The sequence below is a fragment of the Saccopteryx bilineata genome, chromosome 11 (genome assembly GCF_036850765.1).
Source record: "Saccopteryx bilineata isolate mSacBil1 chromosome 11, mSacBil1_pri_phased_curated, whole genome shotgun sequence".
In the NCBI taxonomy this organism is placed as follows: Eukaryota; Metazoa; Chordata; class Mammalia; order Chiroptera; family Emballonuridae; genus Saccopteryx; species Saccopteryx bilineata.
In genome coordinates this window covers 22197073-22213819 of record NC_089500.1, presented here as the reverse complement: position 1 = coordinate 22213819, position 16747 = coordinate 22197073, and the positions used below count along the sequence as shown (strand labels likewise).

Here is a 16747-nt window from a genome sequence, read left to right as displayed (position 1 = left end):
AGTCCGGAAGGCCCAAATGTCAAAGGACCAGAGGTACAGAAAATAACAAGGTATGGTTAATAGAGTTGGGATGGTGGCTTTAACAGTGGGATCCTCCAGGACACCCTTGCTGAAGTGTAATCCTCCTCTTCTGCATTGCTTATCACTGTGTCTGTTGTCTGCAGTCCTCATAAGCTCTTTTCATCTCCTGCTTTGCATGGAGGCTCTTGGTGCAGAAAAAAGCTAACACAATAGGCCTGAGACTATTTTTTTAAACCTTTTTATACTTTTTAAAAGATTGTATATTGTGCTGGCTTCAGGCGTACACCTCAGTGGTTAAACAATCATGTACTTTACATAGTGTTCCTCTCCATTCTTCCAGTACCACAGCTGGCACCGTACACAGTTACTATCAATAGGTGGATAGGAAAGCTGTGGTACATACATACGATGGAATATTACTCAGCCATAAAAAGGAATGAAATCTTACCATTTGAGGCTACTATATTTTAAAAGGCCTACTTGCAAGGTTGCCCCTTGGCAGATTATCCAGGAACTTGGATTTCAGGAGGGTCTCTACCATTCCCAAACTGCTAATGCAAGCAATAGGTTTTGTGCTGAATACCCGATTTCCTTCTGGAAGTCTGGAATTTTGGTACATGCTAGGCAGAGTATGTTTATGTTACCAGCCCTCAGTAAAAACCTGGAGCATTGAATCTTTAGGTGCTTGCTTGTTAGACAACATTTCACCCATGTTGTCCCAACTCATTGCTGGGGGAATTGTGTCCTGTGGGACTCCTAGAAGCTGACACCTGGCTTCCCTCACACTTCACCCTATGTACCTTTCCCCTTCACTGATTGTGCTTTGAATATTTTCACTGTTACAAGCCATGACTGTGACTGTGTCTTGAGTTTTGTGAGTTCTCCTAGAGAATCATTGAGCCTGGTGACAGTCTCGGGGACCCCTGACACATTAGTATACCAGTCTTACTTATCTCAATTGGTCTGTAAGCTGCTATGAAGCAGGCATTGGGCATCTCGCATCTTGGCAAGAACACTCGATGAAGAACCAGAACATCTGCTTGTGAAGCTTTGCTTTTCTCTTCCCTAAATTTACAGTTTTGGGAGAGTCAGCCACCTTTACTGAGCTGTAGTTTTTTCATCAAAAATGGGTCTATAAAAATGAGACTCAGAGACATGAACAAGAATGTGATGGCAACAGGGGCGGGGGGGTTGGGGGAGGGGGGAGGGGGTGAAGAAGGAAAGAGGGGTTAGGGGAGGGGAGGGGCACAAAGAAAACCAGATAGAAGGTGACAGAAGACAATTTAACTTTGCGGGAGGGGTATACAGCACAATCAAATGTCAAAATAATCTAGAGATATTTTCTCTCAACATATGTACCCTGATTTATCAATGTCACTGCATTAAATTTAATAAAAAAATATTAATATTAAAAAAATATATATATAAAACATTAAAAAAAAATGGGTCTAGCAACCCCCACTCCTACTTCATGGTGAGGTTCAAATAAAACATGGATTGTGAAAACATTCCCAACTCCTAAGACATGATATCAATGAAAGATAATTACAAATCTATACACTCCTGCCATATCTTGGATAAAGCAAACATTCAATTAGTTTCTACCAGAGAGACGAATCAATGCAAGTTATCTCGTTCTCCCTCTCCAAGAGCCATGGCACCCGGCAGAATTCTGGACATTAGAGAAAGAAAATAAATACTTACTTTTTAATCCTCAGGACGAAAAGTGCAAAAAGAAGAAACCCAAACAGCTGACCCCTGGGTATGGTGTTCTCAAGTGGCACCCACCCCAATGACCCTCCCCCACAGCCCCCTAATTGCCAATCCTAGGACATGGGGCGGGGGGCGGGGGTGCTTTCAGCGCCTCCTAAACTCCGTGAAACCATTTGCTTGTGAACTCCTCCACTCATCAGCCTCTTGTCAGCCGCCACCAGGAGGAACATGAAGGCCTTAATTGATCAGGCCAGGCAGTAGCCTTGAGAACTTGATTCAGGTATTGACTTCTGAGGAGCCAGTTTCGCTCTGGCCTCCACAGTGAGGAGCGGCTGCACATCAAAACTATTAACCTCTGGCCTGCGCAGTTGGTGAGGCAGCCCAGCAGCAGTAATTAGGAAGTCAATCGGAATCGCCTGTCTCACTTACACTGGCATGTCAATCAATAGCCACAGTGACAGGTTCATTAGGCCCAGGCCATGCAAGCCCAGCCTGTAACAACCTCATAAAATACAGCAACGACTTGGGGCAGAGAGAAATCCGCCCGAAGGACTGGAGTGGATGACAATATGTATTGATTAGGGCTCTAGCAATTTATGAAGTGCTACTTGTTGGCCAACCTTTCTGACTCAGTGCTAAATTTTCCCAAGTAGTTGCAAGATGAGACCAAATATTACCCTTTCAAAAAAAAAAAAAAAAAAAAACCAACCTGAGAGGAAGGGAGCTGTCATTTGACAGGGCATTTTTTACGTTAGTTACTCCTGGCAAATAATCTTTCAGGGTAAAACTTCAATAGTTACTTAAGGCTGAAGCGGTACCTTTGTCTCTGTGACCGTCAGATTTTGAAAGAAGGCATCCATCTGGGGGAGAAAAAATATGATTTGACGTGTGATTAGGCAAGACTCTACCTTCGGAGAGACAGGGTGATTTAGGCATTCATTTCTTCCTGGCGTTTTTAATGGCTCATCTGGGCTGTTCCAGGGGGACAGCTGACACCTGGGTTTTCAGAGCTAATTTAAGAGCTCAATCCAAAGGGAGGGTATGTGTGCAAAAGGGTCCCTTCGGTCTCCTTCCCGTCCTCATGGATAACACTGCTTGACCACATTTGCCAGAGACCTTGTTGCCTCTAGGCCTGCTGAATGACAGGCCGGTGATTCTGAGCCTCATTCTGGGCTGTGGCCTTGAAAACAGCACAAGGCGGGGTGACACACTCCCTGCTTACCCAGACTTACAAGGCTGCTCGCCCTCAGCCCCGGGAAACAGCCAGAGGCATGTAGAATGCTGAATGTCTGCTTATATTTGCCTCTGTCTTCAGTGATCAATGCACATTTATTTATACCCATGAATTCATTATCAAGCTTAAGGCAGCTTTATATGATAAGACTCCGAAAACCCATGACAAGCCCCAGAACTAGTCCCATTTGGACTGTCCCCAAAGGCATGGCCAGGCAGTAAGGCATGTGTACACTGAAAAGACTGACTGTTGGTCAGAATCAGGTAAGGACGGCTGAGTCAGGTGAGTTATGTCAGTTATGAGTCAGTTCATGTTATGTCAGTATTAGGCCCTACACCACTGACTTTAGTTTCTTCATCTATAAGATGGGATAAAAGTGCCCCGTTTCTTCAACATGATTATTGTGAATCGCAGATAAATCATGAGACAGAAACATTTTTGGGAAAGTACTGTGTAAGTGTAGAAGCAGATTTAATAGAGAGGCCATCGACTGTGTTCATCCCGCCTCCCAAGTAGAAGGAAAAGGGTTCCAAGTGGTTATGTGTCAGTGAGATTTTCTCCCCTAACAATTCACAGGCATGCGCAGATCAATCAGCCCACAAACATTTATTGAGCCTGTAAGATACTACTGTTGATCTTTACCTCCTCCTCCTCCTCCTCTGGTTTCAGTTACAGGAACTTGGTAACAATGGGGAGAAGGGGAATGCTGGTTTTTCCCAGCTGAGTCCCAAGGCACCTCTCTTTATACAAAACCGATTCCTCAGTCAGGAATTTCTTTTGTCCCGTAGCTGCCTGGAATCTGGCTTATTCGCCCCTCCCAACCCTAGTCCTACACCACCACCCTTTTATCCTCCTAAACAAACACACAAATGGGAATTTAATTACTAGGCATTGCAAAAACAAACAACACAACAAAATACATTAAAAAAAACAATAAAATAGACAAAAACAGCAAAATTCAGACGTGTCCCACCTGAGTTGTCCTGCCTCTGTCTGGGCTGTTCACTGGGGCCAAGCCAGCCTTTTCCATGGCTTCCTCCAGCCTGTTCTCTCCCAGGGCGGGTCTGATTCTTGCCTCTGGATTCTACGTTGATGGGATGCCCAGACTGAGGCTTGTAGTGGAATTGAGTGGAAATAGCTGCCAAGGCCAGGCAAGGGATTCTCAGTGTCTTCTGGGCCCCTGTGTCTAATTTAGTATTTGGACATGAGTTCCTGGGCCAGCCCCCTGATAAGGAAGGACGTCTAGTCCTCTAAGGCTCTTCCCCTGGACCCATAATTATGAGACCTGAAAAAGACCCTCTCTAATCTTAGACCAGTTGTATGTGCACAGTTTTAATTTGATCATTTTTAAAGTACATTAACAAGCTTATCGTCAGGGTTGGTTCTACCTATAGGTGAAGCGTGGCTTATTGTATCTGAGGTCCTAAGCTGGTTTCTGGGTCTGGATTTACCAGGGACAATGCGGCCTTGATGGGCACCACCTTTTCCAGGCCTGTCTGTATGGCCTGGGGCTCTTCACCAGCTCTAACAGATCCTGTCTCTTCCTATTTCAACATCTCGACCAAGTTTCTATTCCTGCTCTGAGAGGCCTCTTGTTTGTAGCTCGCTGGCCAAGCAGCAATTCAAAGATAGGAGAGCAAGCCCTCTCTGTTTTAGTAGCACCCGCTGCTCATCTTCCAGGGCTCATTCCCTGCTCTGTCACTTGGGAGCGGGCTCTGCCTTCCCTCCCTAAGAGCCCCCCATGCAACATTCTAAACAGGAGCAGCCTTTACAACCTGAAAATGTGCAGCAATAGAAGATCCTTTTTTGTCAGGGGAAAAACAGCCTCGATTGTGCTCTCCAAGCTCACCTTTAATTTTCTGAAGCCCTTTCATACCATGGGCCTCACTCCCTCCTTTCAATGTCTCCATGAGGTATGGATGGTACGTCATGTTCATCTAGGGAAAGAGAACGGTGGGAGCTGATGTCCCCCACTGGGGCCACCATCAAAGTAGCAGACGGGCCTATCTGGATACTCAAAAGAGGCCAGCTCTCATCTCTGCCTCCCAAGTCTGTCACCATCTCCAACTAGCCTTAGTTTTGACCTCTGTGGAATGGAGCAAACCCTTATTTTTTAATATCACAAAACCTTCAACAATGTAAAATCGCGAAAGTTAAAGTAATGTTAGATTAGGATGTTTCCGTATGGATTACTCTGTTGCTTGTATTGTATGCCACAATAGCAACATGTTAAGCAGAAAATCTTATTGTCGTAATCATCACTGTATCTCAGTGCCCAGCATAGAGCCACAGATGCAAACCTGTGGCTTATTAGGAACCGATCTTTATAAGGAAAGAGGGATAAAATAGAGAGGAGGTTTTGATGTTTTTTAAGAGGTCACATTATCTAGAATTTCTTAGACCTCACACTTACTTACATCCGCTTTGTTTGCCTGTGGCTCAGGTATAATCTGAAAGCTACCATGGGCTATGCCTTCAGGAAGTACCCTCCCCCCACTGGAGTCACAGCCCTCACCCCTAGGCCATGTGTTCCTGCTAGCCCATTCCCATGTAGAGGCAGGCCTCTGCAAGGTGCCAGAGGGGCGTGTGTGTGTGTGTGTGTGTGTGTGTGTGTGTGTTGTGTGCGCGCGCACCAGAAAAAGGAAGGGATGGAAGTGACCCTTTGCTGGCGGCACTCAGATGAAGGGAACCCAGCTGCCCGCCTGCTGCACCAGGAGTCTGCCCACTCCACAGCGACCATACACATCAGCTCCGGCAGGGGCAACTCGGGAGCCTGAGAGATGCTGGCCTGTCCTTTTCTCAGCACAAACACGCTGGGGGAACCTTCGGAACGTGCTGGTTTGCAGCAAGGCCTGCAGGAGAAATCCTCGGGCTCCCAGACAGAGCAACCAGCCAATAACGACTTTCCTTGCACCTGTGCCTGTTGCAACCATTTTTATCATTTTGCCATGCTTCATTGACCGATGGATTTTTTTTCCAGCTTTGCACTTTTTTTATTACTATTATTTTTATCTTCATCATTACCTCCGTGCCTCTGATGGCATTTAGATCTGAACCGCCTATGAACCTTCGAGCCTGATCATGCCATGACAAAAATATTGTCGTTTACATTCTGTGCCAAAGTATTATATAAAAACACATCAACAAAAAGGAAATTCAGGAAGCTGGGAGTAAAGATATATAGTCAGCAAAGTATATAACTTCTGGCATATTACTGCTTAATCCTAACATAATTATTCTCATCCTTTTATTTGATTAACTTCTAATGGTTCCTCTTGGTGTTAAAGGTCCCACTCTGATCATTTGATTTTAGTGTCTGCTATAATTACCGATAATGTTCTTTGCAAGACAATTTAATGATAACCGCATAATGGCCTATATGAAGAAAGCTGCAGGGTTTCAAAGCTTTTGAGTAATATAAAATACATTAGACTAACACAAGCTATCAACATGACAAGGAATGTTTGATTTACACTCAGGACTAGGTTATAGCATTGTGGAATTTTTTTCTCCCACCCCTTTTTTCTTTTTGCAGCCATTTACAATAAATGATAGAACAGCTGGACAATATGCAGCTTGCTGATTACAGGGAAAAAAATGCATCGCAAAGTTTGGGTGGTGCAGAGGCAGCCAGGAAAGCTTGAGGGGAGCCCCGTGCTTGGGACAGAGCTGGGATGGAGCCAAGGACCTGGACCCTGGAGACACTGACCAAAGTCGCCCTCCCATGGGAAGATCAGCCAAAAAGGAATCCCTTTGCCTATCTCCTGCTGTACCGGGTCCCGGCAATGAAGGTTCTCTCTGCCACAAATATTCACCAGGTTTGGAGTAGCCAAAGTCTCATTCAGTTAACTATTTTTTGGATCCAAATATTAACAATTCTGTTTTCAGTTACTTAGTCCCCGCCCCCCCCCCCCCATCCAAAACAAGCAAACAAGCAGGCAAATTGGAAAACCAGCCTAAAAACAAAAGACCCATTGTGTCCAGACCCCAGTGGCCAGCAGAGTTGATGCTATCTTCTTCCTGGCCTGGCCCCTCGGCAGTCTTCCGTATTTGGGAGCCCGGCACACATGCCTCTTTCGTTTGAAATAAAGTCATCACTCACCACTCTGGCCAAATGCAGCATAATTGATGGTGTGAGTGGATGGAGCAAATTTCCTGTCAGAAAAAAAAGGTTAACCGTGGACATATTACACCAGGGTCTCCGATTCCAGGATAATGGCATTTGGACAAAAGTAGGGCCTCGTCCTTTTTATAACACTTTATGCCCCATTAATATTACTGCAAGTCCCAGGACCTGCTTGTTCGGGCACTTAATCAAAAGCAATGGGTTGAAAATCATGTTCCAGCTCTCCTCATATTTGATTCATTCCTCCTAGATAGGAAGAAGTAAAAAACACATTACTAGCACCAAAACAGCACATGCATTATACGCTAAGCAGTTGAGAAGGCTATCATTGGGTTTTATCCCTTTGGGTACTTGGATGGACAAGTACTTTCCCATTCATCCATTCAGTGGACTGAGGCAGCCATATTTCATTTTTTTTCCTTCCTCTGACAGACAATCTGTTAGTTTTCCACAGATCTCTCTTTTAAAGACACATTCATGTCACTTATTTTAATCGTAGGCTTCAGGCAGCAAAGCTGAGAATGTGTGTTAGCATGCACACACACACACAACTGAAAACCCACTACTTGGATGTAGCTCCTCTGAGAACCAAATCTAATAATAGAAGAACATTTCTTAGGGGAAGAATTAATTTATACACTTAATTACTCGGGATCCACTTCAAGCTCTCTGCCGGAACGCTCCTTCTTTTGGAGAGTTTTTAACTAAGCGCCGAGGCGCTCTGGCAGACCCTGAGGAGGGCTAGCTTCTCGCAGATAGAGGGGTCCGGACGTGCCCGCCCCCGCTACCGTGGCCACTCGTCACCCTCCCGGAGGACGTGCAGCATCAGCCGCGGACCCGAGGCCCCGCGCCTGTTAGTATTGATCGGGGTCTGCGTGAGAGGGGTTTCGGCTCAGTGAGCTGCTCTCTCGGCTCCCACGCTCGCCGGGGCTTCCGAGTGGGTTTTCTGCTGGATGGCTCAGCACCAGTGCAACTGTGAAAAAATAGAACTATTTCTTCTGTCTGTTCAAAATAGGGCGACAGCCAGGCCCCTCTTCCTTCAGGAGGCCTCTGGCTGGGGAATGGGCTTTTTTCTATCTAGAAAATTCATTTTATTCATCAATATTTTGACAAAAACTAGAGGAAAGACATAATCGATTATGAAATCGCATGGTATTAGGGGAAAGGTTATGTCTGCTGGATTAACGAGGGAGGAGAGTTATCATCTGCTTCTGATATCATCAGAAAAATGGGTTGGTAAAGTTTCATCATGGGGCCAAACAGGACCCCGAGGCTGCCCCTGCCAGCGCTGTGGGTGGGCTAAGAGGCTGGAAATCCTAAACACCAGGGTTCCCCAAGTGCTTCTGGCTGCTACAGAAGGGAGCACCCCTGTCCCCTGAGAACAAGCAGATACAGACCTATAATCATCCACATTGAGGAGGGATGGCTAGGGGTTCTAGAAATGTGGGCAAATGGAGCAGTTTCAGGGAGAGGAGAAGCAGCATGGGACCCAGGACCTCTGATTCTGAGTGGGGACCTGTTTAGCCCCCTAGTGTATAACCACCCAATCAGCCTGCCAAGGGGCCTGCATATCCCTGTGTCAGTATTTGGCGTCAGCCATTGTTTGCTGAGCCCTCCTAAGATTCACAGCTGATACCTGGGATGGGGAAATGGAACACACAAGGAGCGTGTCGTCACAGTAAGAAGAACTTGGATTCAATCCTTTAGCAATTTCAGACTAGTTTGCTTACATAAAGATATGCTGGAAAATATCTTTTTAGGATCTTACATCTCATTCAATATCAATAGCAACTCTATATGCTACAGAAATAATTCTTTTTAAGGCTTGAGAAAATCTAGAGGAAAATTAAATTGACCATTTATCAAGCCTCAGGAGAGAGGTATGAAAACGATTTTTCAAAGCTTAGATGCACTATAGCAGCCCTCGGAGGAAAAGAATGACAGATTTGAATATATATATATACATATATATATATATATATAACATTCTTGTATGTTTAAAAAAAGGAGGAAAACAAAAGATTGGGAAAATATTTATAGTTACTCTGACAAAGGTTAATATCTTTATTATTTAAATTGATAAGAAAATCTCAAGACACAATAATAAGCTAAGAATAGAAGCATAATTTATAAAATAGAAAATACAACTTGTAAAAAGATTAAAAAATGTTCAGCTTTGCTAGAAGCAACACAAATGTAAATTTAAAAAAAGAATCATTCATTCATAAATGAATCTTTTCCTTAAATGAAAATACTTAATATTGACAACAGTGCCCTGAAACTGGTTTCTCCTGGTGTCCATTCCTGGTGGTCTTGTAAAATGATAAAACCCTTTCAGAAAGCAATCCAGAGTTATAACAATGTTCATACCCTTTGACCCAGGAATCCCACTTCTGAGAGTCTAATCTGAGGAAGTACTCCAAAACATGGAAAAGCTAACGTGTAAAGGTCTTTATTGCATTGTGGCTTACAACAACAAAAACTGAAAACAACCCAACACCAAGAGGTTCTTGATTCACATCCACTCAATAGAATATTAATCTGAAAATGGTAGCCATGTGGACAAACGCTCTCTTTACCATTAGATGAAAAAGTAGTATACAAAACTGGATGGAAATTATCATTTCCAGTATGTGGGAAACATGCACATAAAAAAAATCCCACAAAAATTACTGTACACCTATTAGAATGAATAAGACTAAACACAACAAAACAACTGACATTACCAAGTAACAGCAAGTTTGTGAGGCAATTGGAGCTCCTAAGTTGCTGGTGGGATGGTGGGACTGTGAAATGGTACAGCCACGCTGGACATAGTTGGGCAGTTTCTTATCAGATTAAACATACAGTTATCATATGACCTAGAAATTTCATTCACGAGTATTTATCCAACAAGATGGAAACATACACCCACCAAAAGCTTGTACATAAATGCCTATAGAAGCTTTATTCAAAACAGCCAAAAATGAGCACAACTCAACTATTCATCAACTGGTACATGAATAAAATACTGTGGTATATCTATACAGTGGAATACTACTCAGCAATAAAAAAGAATGAGCTACTGATAGATGCAATGTAGATGAATCCCAAAGGCATTATCCTAAATGTGAGAAACCAGACATAAAAGACTAGATATTATATGATTCTAATTATGACATTTTAGGAAATGAAAAATTACAGGGACACAAAACAGATCAGTGTCTGCCAGGGGCTTCATATGGAGGGAGGGCATTGATTATGAAGGAACACAAGAGAACTTTTTTGATGGGCCTATTCAATATCTTGATTATGGTGTTAGTCACATGACTGTATGCATTTGTCAAAATTCATAGAACCAATTCCTCAAAGGTCATTTTCTTTTCCTGTATGTATAGTTACACATCAACTAGCCTGGCCTCCACCTCCAAAACAGCTATCCACAGTTCTGGTAAAATAGTAAGATTATGGATGAATCTTCTCTTTGCTACTTCCCAAAATTTCTAACAATTTTGAAAAAGAAAGTATATGACTATATTTGTTATTGTTGTCACTAGAGAGAGATAATCTATGAGCAGGGGCATATTTACCTAAATAAGTATACTTCTACTTCAAATAGCCACTGAGCAGAAGCAAGCAATGAGAAAATCCTTTGCTAATTTTGAAATTCTCCTACCCAGAAGCTGGTCTCCCACCAGCTCTACCTCTCTTTGAAATTTTTAGGAGCACTACTTTTCACCTAGCCTGACTTTAGGTCTTAAACCAAGTAACAAGTGGCAAAGGAACTATATGTGTTTAATTTAGAAAATAAAAGACTTGGAAGTAGAATGTAACCCAGGAAGACAAGGTTGGTTCAACATATGAAAATCAATCAAGGTAACATATATATAATTTTAATAAATAGAGGACAAAAAACACATGATTATCTCAACAGACATATGTACAGAAAAGGCATTTGACAAAATCCAACACTCTCTATGAAAAAAACACCTCAAACTAAAAATAGAAGGGAACTTCCTCAATCTGATAAAAGACATCTACACAAAGCCCACAGAGAACATCACACTTAATGGTGAAAGACTGAACTCTTTCATCCTAAGATCAGGAACAAGATAAAAATGTCCACTCTTGTCATTTCCACTCAACATTGGGCTGGAGGATCTAGCCAGAGCAATTAGGCAAGAAAAAGAAACGCAGGTCATCAGATTGGAAAGAAAGAATTAAAACTATTTCTATTTGCAGATAACATAATCTTGTATATAGACAATCCTAAGGAATCTACAAAAAATTATGAGATCTAATATTTTAATGAAAACATTCTGAAATAAGATAGTGGTAAAGTTATACAGCTTTGTTGCATTTGATAAAAAACAATGAATTCTATACACTAAAGGGGTGAGTTTTGTGATACAGGAATTATTATCACAATAAAAACAAAAGGAATAAAATACAAAACTTTGGAAAAGAACTAAAGGAGATCAGGAGATAAAGTATATGTCAATCCCAGATGGCCTGTGGGACTGAAGAATTGAACTGGATCATCAGCTCCAGCATTTTCTAGCTATCAGATGCCCTGGAGCAAACAATGGAGGTTGCGGTGTGGGCATTGTCCAGGCCACCTCTGTGTTGACACCACTCACAGGCACACATTACTGATTATACCCTCATTACAAATATTTGGATATACATTTTTCTTTCCTTGATTAGAAAATTTTAAGTGAAAGGGCTATTCCCCAAAGCATCAACACAGTGACATGGACTGTTGGACACGTCTGTTAAATGAGGTCAATCATAAAGCAGGTGAAATTTATTTTTGGTGCATCCTCCTCCTACAGCCAGTTCTCAGGGGCTGTATGAGGCTCCTTGATCTGCCCCTTGGCATGTCTCCAGTGACCCGAGGGTTCTGGAGGTGAGGTAACTCAGTGTCTTCTTACTTAAGGTGACTCTCTGTCACATCAGATCAAACATTCCAAATGCACTCATTAGTACATGTATACAAGAAATCTCATTTATTTTTAACTGTCTGAGTTGAGTGTGGGTAACTAGTTAACAAAACGATATATTTTGCAGAACATTCTATTAAAATTTAATTAATTTTTGTTTTGCAGTTTTCTATTTTATTTTTTCCAGGTTGCAAAAATAATTTTACAGACTCTTGCAAAAGCACTCAACCCAAAGCGTTGTGTTGCCCAAGCACCATATTGGATGACAGGTCCTGTTTTGTAGACTTTATCAAGGACCAAATTGGAAAGTATTTTGGGAACAGGGAGTCCCCTCTCTCCCCCTAAAATCTCTCCTCTAAAGCAGTTTGATTACTGCACTCATGGTTAGACTGGGTCTGTTTCTTTAAATGGGAAGCAACCTCAGAAACCCCAGCGCCCACCCTGATGCCATCCCTGGGACCCTGTGCTGCCCAGCAGTGGCACAGGAGTGAGGCACACAGGCATCGACAAAGATTAGGAAAGATCGATGAACAGGGATGCGGATGCATTCTCCACGGCTCAACTAATCAGCTGGTTTTCACAAGCACTTTATTCCCCCATCGTATCAGCCACAAATACCAGCTTTAATGCTCTGGATCAACCCTGCACCAGTCAAATTGATTATATTATTTGGTTTGCTTTAGGAAGAGAAATGGAATAGATCTTTGCCCTCCCCTATAAAAAATAAAAAGCTAAAGCAAGAACAAGTAAAATAACCGTTGCTGGTAAACTAGCTTGCCTGCTGGGTTCAGATCATACTTTCAGATCATGCTTTTGAGAAATTAAATGACTGTATCAGTGTGAGTGTCCATCTCCAAACCATTGGGTCATGATGTCATGAGTCCCAGAGAGAAGGCAACGGACTCACTGGTATCCTGGGCCTCTGTGGTAGGAAGTGAACCATGGGCAAGATGGTGGCTTTGATTAGAAAGAGGAAGAAGCCTGGAAAGAAGGCTAGGGGGTGGGAGCATTAGAACATACATATCCTGGGCCAATCTCCCCAGGGTGCAATGGGAGGACTTCCTGTGAGTAGTGGGGTGGCACCCAGAGGAGCTGGTCCATTCAGAGACATGGGCGCATGTTAGCTGGGGTTGGGAACTATGCTGAGGGCATTCCTTCCTTGAGAACTTGCAAGAGGAAATGTATGTGCAGACATGGATTGTGGGGTCCCACTGGGCCTGAACCATGCGACCACATGGAGAGTCCTCCCACCCAACTGGAACGGACCAGGGAAAACAACTGGTCTGGTCCCTTCTATTTATTCAAATAAGGAAACTGAGGCTAAGAAGCAAAAGTGACTGACTTTAGGCCATGTGGTAAAGTACCAACAAAGCCTGGACCAGAACTCAGATCTCTTCGGTCCTGTCCAGGGCTCTTGTCATGTGGTCATACATGATTCAGGGCTGGAGGGACCCCACAAGCCACGTCTGCACAAATAGCTCAGTTAAGAGGGAGTGGAATGTGACCTCCCTGTCTCTACATTGTCAGTCACTGATTTTAGCCACCAGGGCCCCCCTAAAGGATGCAAGTGTGAGAACCAAAGTGATTACACTAGGGACCTGTCCATGCACAGGCCCTTGACAAGGGGTTAGCTTCACCAGGAACAGGAAAGCAGGACTGGGCACCAACTTAGAAGAAGGAGCAGACTTTCCTGGGGGCGAATCTGAGATCCCGGGAGCCCGTCCTGCCCCTACTAGGTCCATCCCAGGAGCAGGAACCCTCTCGTCCTGTCCTGGCTGCAGGCCAGGCTGTGCCCTCAAGCAGTGACTGCATCTCTGAAACTCCATCTCTCACTTTTGAAAATGGATGGGTCAGAACAGACAATATCTCACAGCCCTACAGTTACATGGGTGTCCAACTCTAAGGTTGCCTTTGCTTCCTTTCTTAAAATAAATAACCTCAAACTCTCTCTTGACCCCATTTCATTATAGCTACTAACTGCCTCCCTCTCCTTCACATGACAACTTTCTGTAGGACTTATTCAAATCTCTATCTCCACCTCCTTTCCTCATATTGCCCTCTGCCCCATTTGGATTCTTATCCCCACTATGCCAGTCACCAATGACTTTCATGGCACCTAATTCAAAGTCATGTCTCTGTTCTTACCTTTCCCGCCTCTTCAGTGGCATGTGATACAGTTAATCATGTCCTTCTTGAAACATCCTTCCCTTAGCTTCTTGAATATTACACCTTCCAGATTTTCCTCCTGTCTTACCTGGACATTCTTTTTATGCTAATTCCTCATCCTCTTTTCATTAACTTTCAAAGTTGGGTGCCACAAGACTCAGTCCTTGTTCTCTATCTACACTTCTCAAATGTCTCATCCAGTCCAATGGCTTTAAAAACCCACCCAATGTCAACAGCTACTGAAGCTATTTTCCTAGCTGAAGAAAGCACTCCAGATTCTTGCCCATCCCCCCGCTTGTAACAGTCTTCCCCTAGACCTACACATGGTAGGCTTTTACTTCAGCGTCACGTTTCCTGCCCATCAAAGTGAAATTATCCTACACATCATCTTAAGTCTCTGCATAGTACTTGCCATTATCTGACATTTTTGTGTTTATTTATCTATTCACTTATGGTTTGCATGCTCATTATTAGAGATATAACTCCCAGCTGGAAGGAATTTTGTCTATTTAATTCATTGCCATATCTCTAGTGTCTAGATTAGCATCTGACACATGGAAGGTGGGTGTTCAATGCATATTTGTTGAATGAATGAATAAATGAATGTATAATAATCTCTGGGCGTAGAGTTTGGGAATCTCTATTTCAAATGTTCGGCAACTAGGGTTGAGAATTACTCTATAAGAGCTCTAATGTATATCCTGGGTAAATTGAAGCAAGAATTTTCATTTCTGAAGATTGCGGTGGGCAATGTTTACCCTAAAGGAATAAATCTCTAATGGTGGAACTGCAAGACCTGCGACCAACATTGAAAAGCTATAGTTCAGTAGGGCCCTTTGCCTGTGTATTCTAGTAGCAAAGAAGACTGTTGTCTTTGCATCCCCATGTTGCTGGCCCTGCCCTTAGCTCAACAGCTGGGAGATAAAGTGTCTACTGTCTTCCTTGAAAGGAATCAATAGTAAGAATGAGTACTTGGCTCTTTCCAAAAGGTCAGCTTGACACCTGATTTCTCAGGCTGCTTTCTTGATCCCTCCTCCCCATTAACAGGGTAACCTTCTCCTGCCTGGCAGCCAACTTTCAAAGAACAAATTTGTAATCCGATTTTGAGAAATATTGTGGGGATTAAGATGGTATCTCTGGGTCCATTTGGTTTGGCCCCTTGAAAATGGAACATAGGGCCAAAGCAAAGGTCGGTGACTACCCAGAACAGGCATCTGAGAGAGTTGGTACAAAGAAATGTAGTAGAATGGTGTATTAGCAGTAAGATGCTTCACAAATGGGAAGGATTCTCTCTGAGTGCACACACATGGCTGTATATGCCCAGCAGTAGGCATGTAGAGGCATGAGTAAACATTGGCACGTGTGCTCATGTGTATGGTACATGCATCAGTGCATTTGCTTGTGTGCTAGACAGTGCTTTGCCAGGAGTCTGTAATCTAGTAACCATGTGACTCTAAGAAGTCACTTAAATTTCATAAACTGGGACTGCTAGCCAAGCCCTATGCATCTTCCACGTTTGTTGCTAGGATTAAATGAGAGGATGGGGGAATGTTCTTTGTAACTGGAAAACTCTCAATATTATATTTTCCATGTAAGTTGGGTGCATGTGTGCGCGTGCACACACGTCAATAGTTACATGTGGCTCTTGCCTATGGGTGAGGGCAGGGAAGAGAACCTGGGGGAATTCCTATCAGGCTTGCTTCTCTTTAACTCAGTACTGACCATGCCTTTCCCAGAAAGGGGGCATTCAGGGGACAGTGCCAACTCCCCATGCCTTCCTCTGGCTCCCTGCACCTGCACCTCTCACCCTAGCAGCTGGGCAGCCTTAGAGCACGGGGGGCTCAGCCTCTCCCTTCGCAGCATCTCAGCCTTCCTGCACAGGGATGCCCTGCTGCAGGAAAACCTGATGTACTATACAGAAGTCCCAAGCACAAGCGAGACAATTAACCTGGAGGCCAAGGGTTACCAAGCTGGCGGGCTGGGATCTTATGATTTGGAAAATATCTGGGCCCCCAGACCCAGCGCCCCACCCCCATCCGGTACCTCCCACCTCTGGCAAAGCCGCGGGGAGGAGACGGATTATCTTTTTTCTTTCTTTCTTTCTTTTTTAATGAATAGGATGGGCTGTGGGCGCCTGGCAGGCCCCATCTGTCCGGTGCCCCAACTCAATTTGAGTCCCATTCACGCGCCTTTGTTTGCCTCCCTTTTTTGATCAGCAATCTCGTGGGGGGTGGGAGTGAAAAGGCTTAATGTTCTGGACCGCTTTGCGGATCCGCGACCCCCTCCCGACCGCCCACCCCCGCTGCAGCAGCGGCAGCCGGGCGATCCTGGAGGTGAATGTCCTCGGGCAGCGGAGCCAACACTGGCCAGTCCTCTTTGGGGGACAGGGGGAGGCAGGAGAGCCGCGCCCGGGAAGGAGCTTGTTTGCGATGTAGGGGGCGGGGGCTAGTGCTGTTCCCGGGTCTGATAAAAATGCACCTTCAGCGGTCAGATGCCTCTTGAACGGCAAGTGCGGCAGGGTTAGATGGGAAGGCCCAGGCACTTCCGGGTAGGTCGCAACTACAG

General features: G+C 44.0%; 1 long non-coding RNA gene across 1 annotated transcript in view; it reads right to left on the bottom strand.

Moving 5' to 3' along the window:
* The window catches only part of LOC136315376 (uncharacterized), a 169315-nt gene that overhangs the window by 15320 nt on the left and 137248 nt on the right, over nucleotides 1–16747 (bottom strand). Inside the window, exon 5 of the long non-coding RNA XR_010727481.1 lies at nucleotides 2553–2594. This is a non-coding gene — a long non-coding RNA (uncharacterized lncRNA). The remainder of the gene's footprint in view (nucleotides 1–2552; nucleotides 2595–16747) is intronic.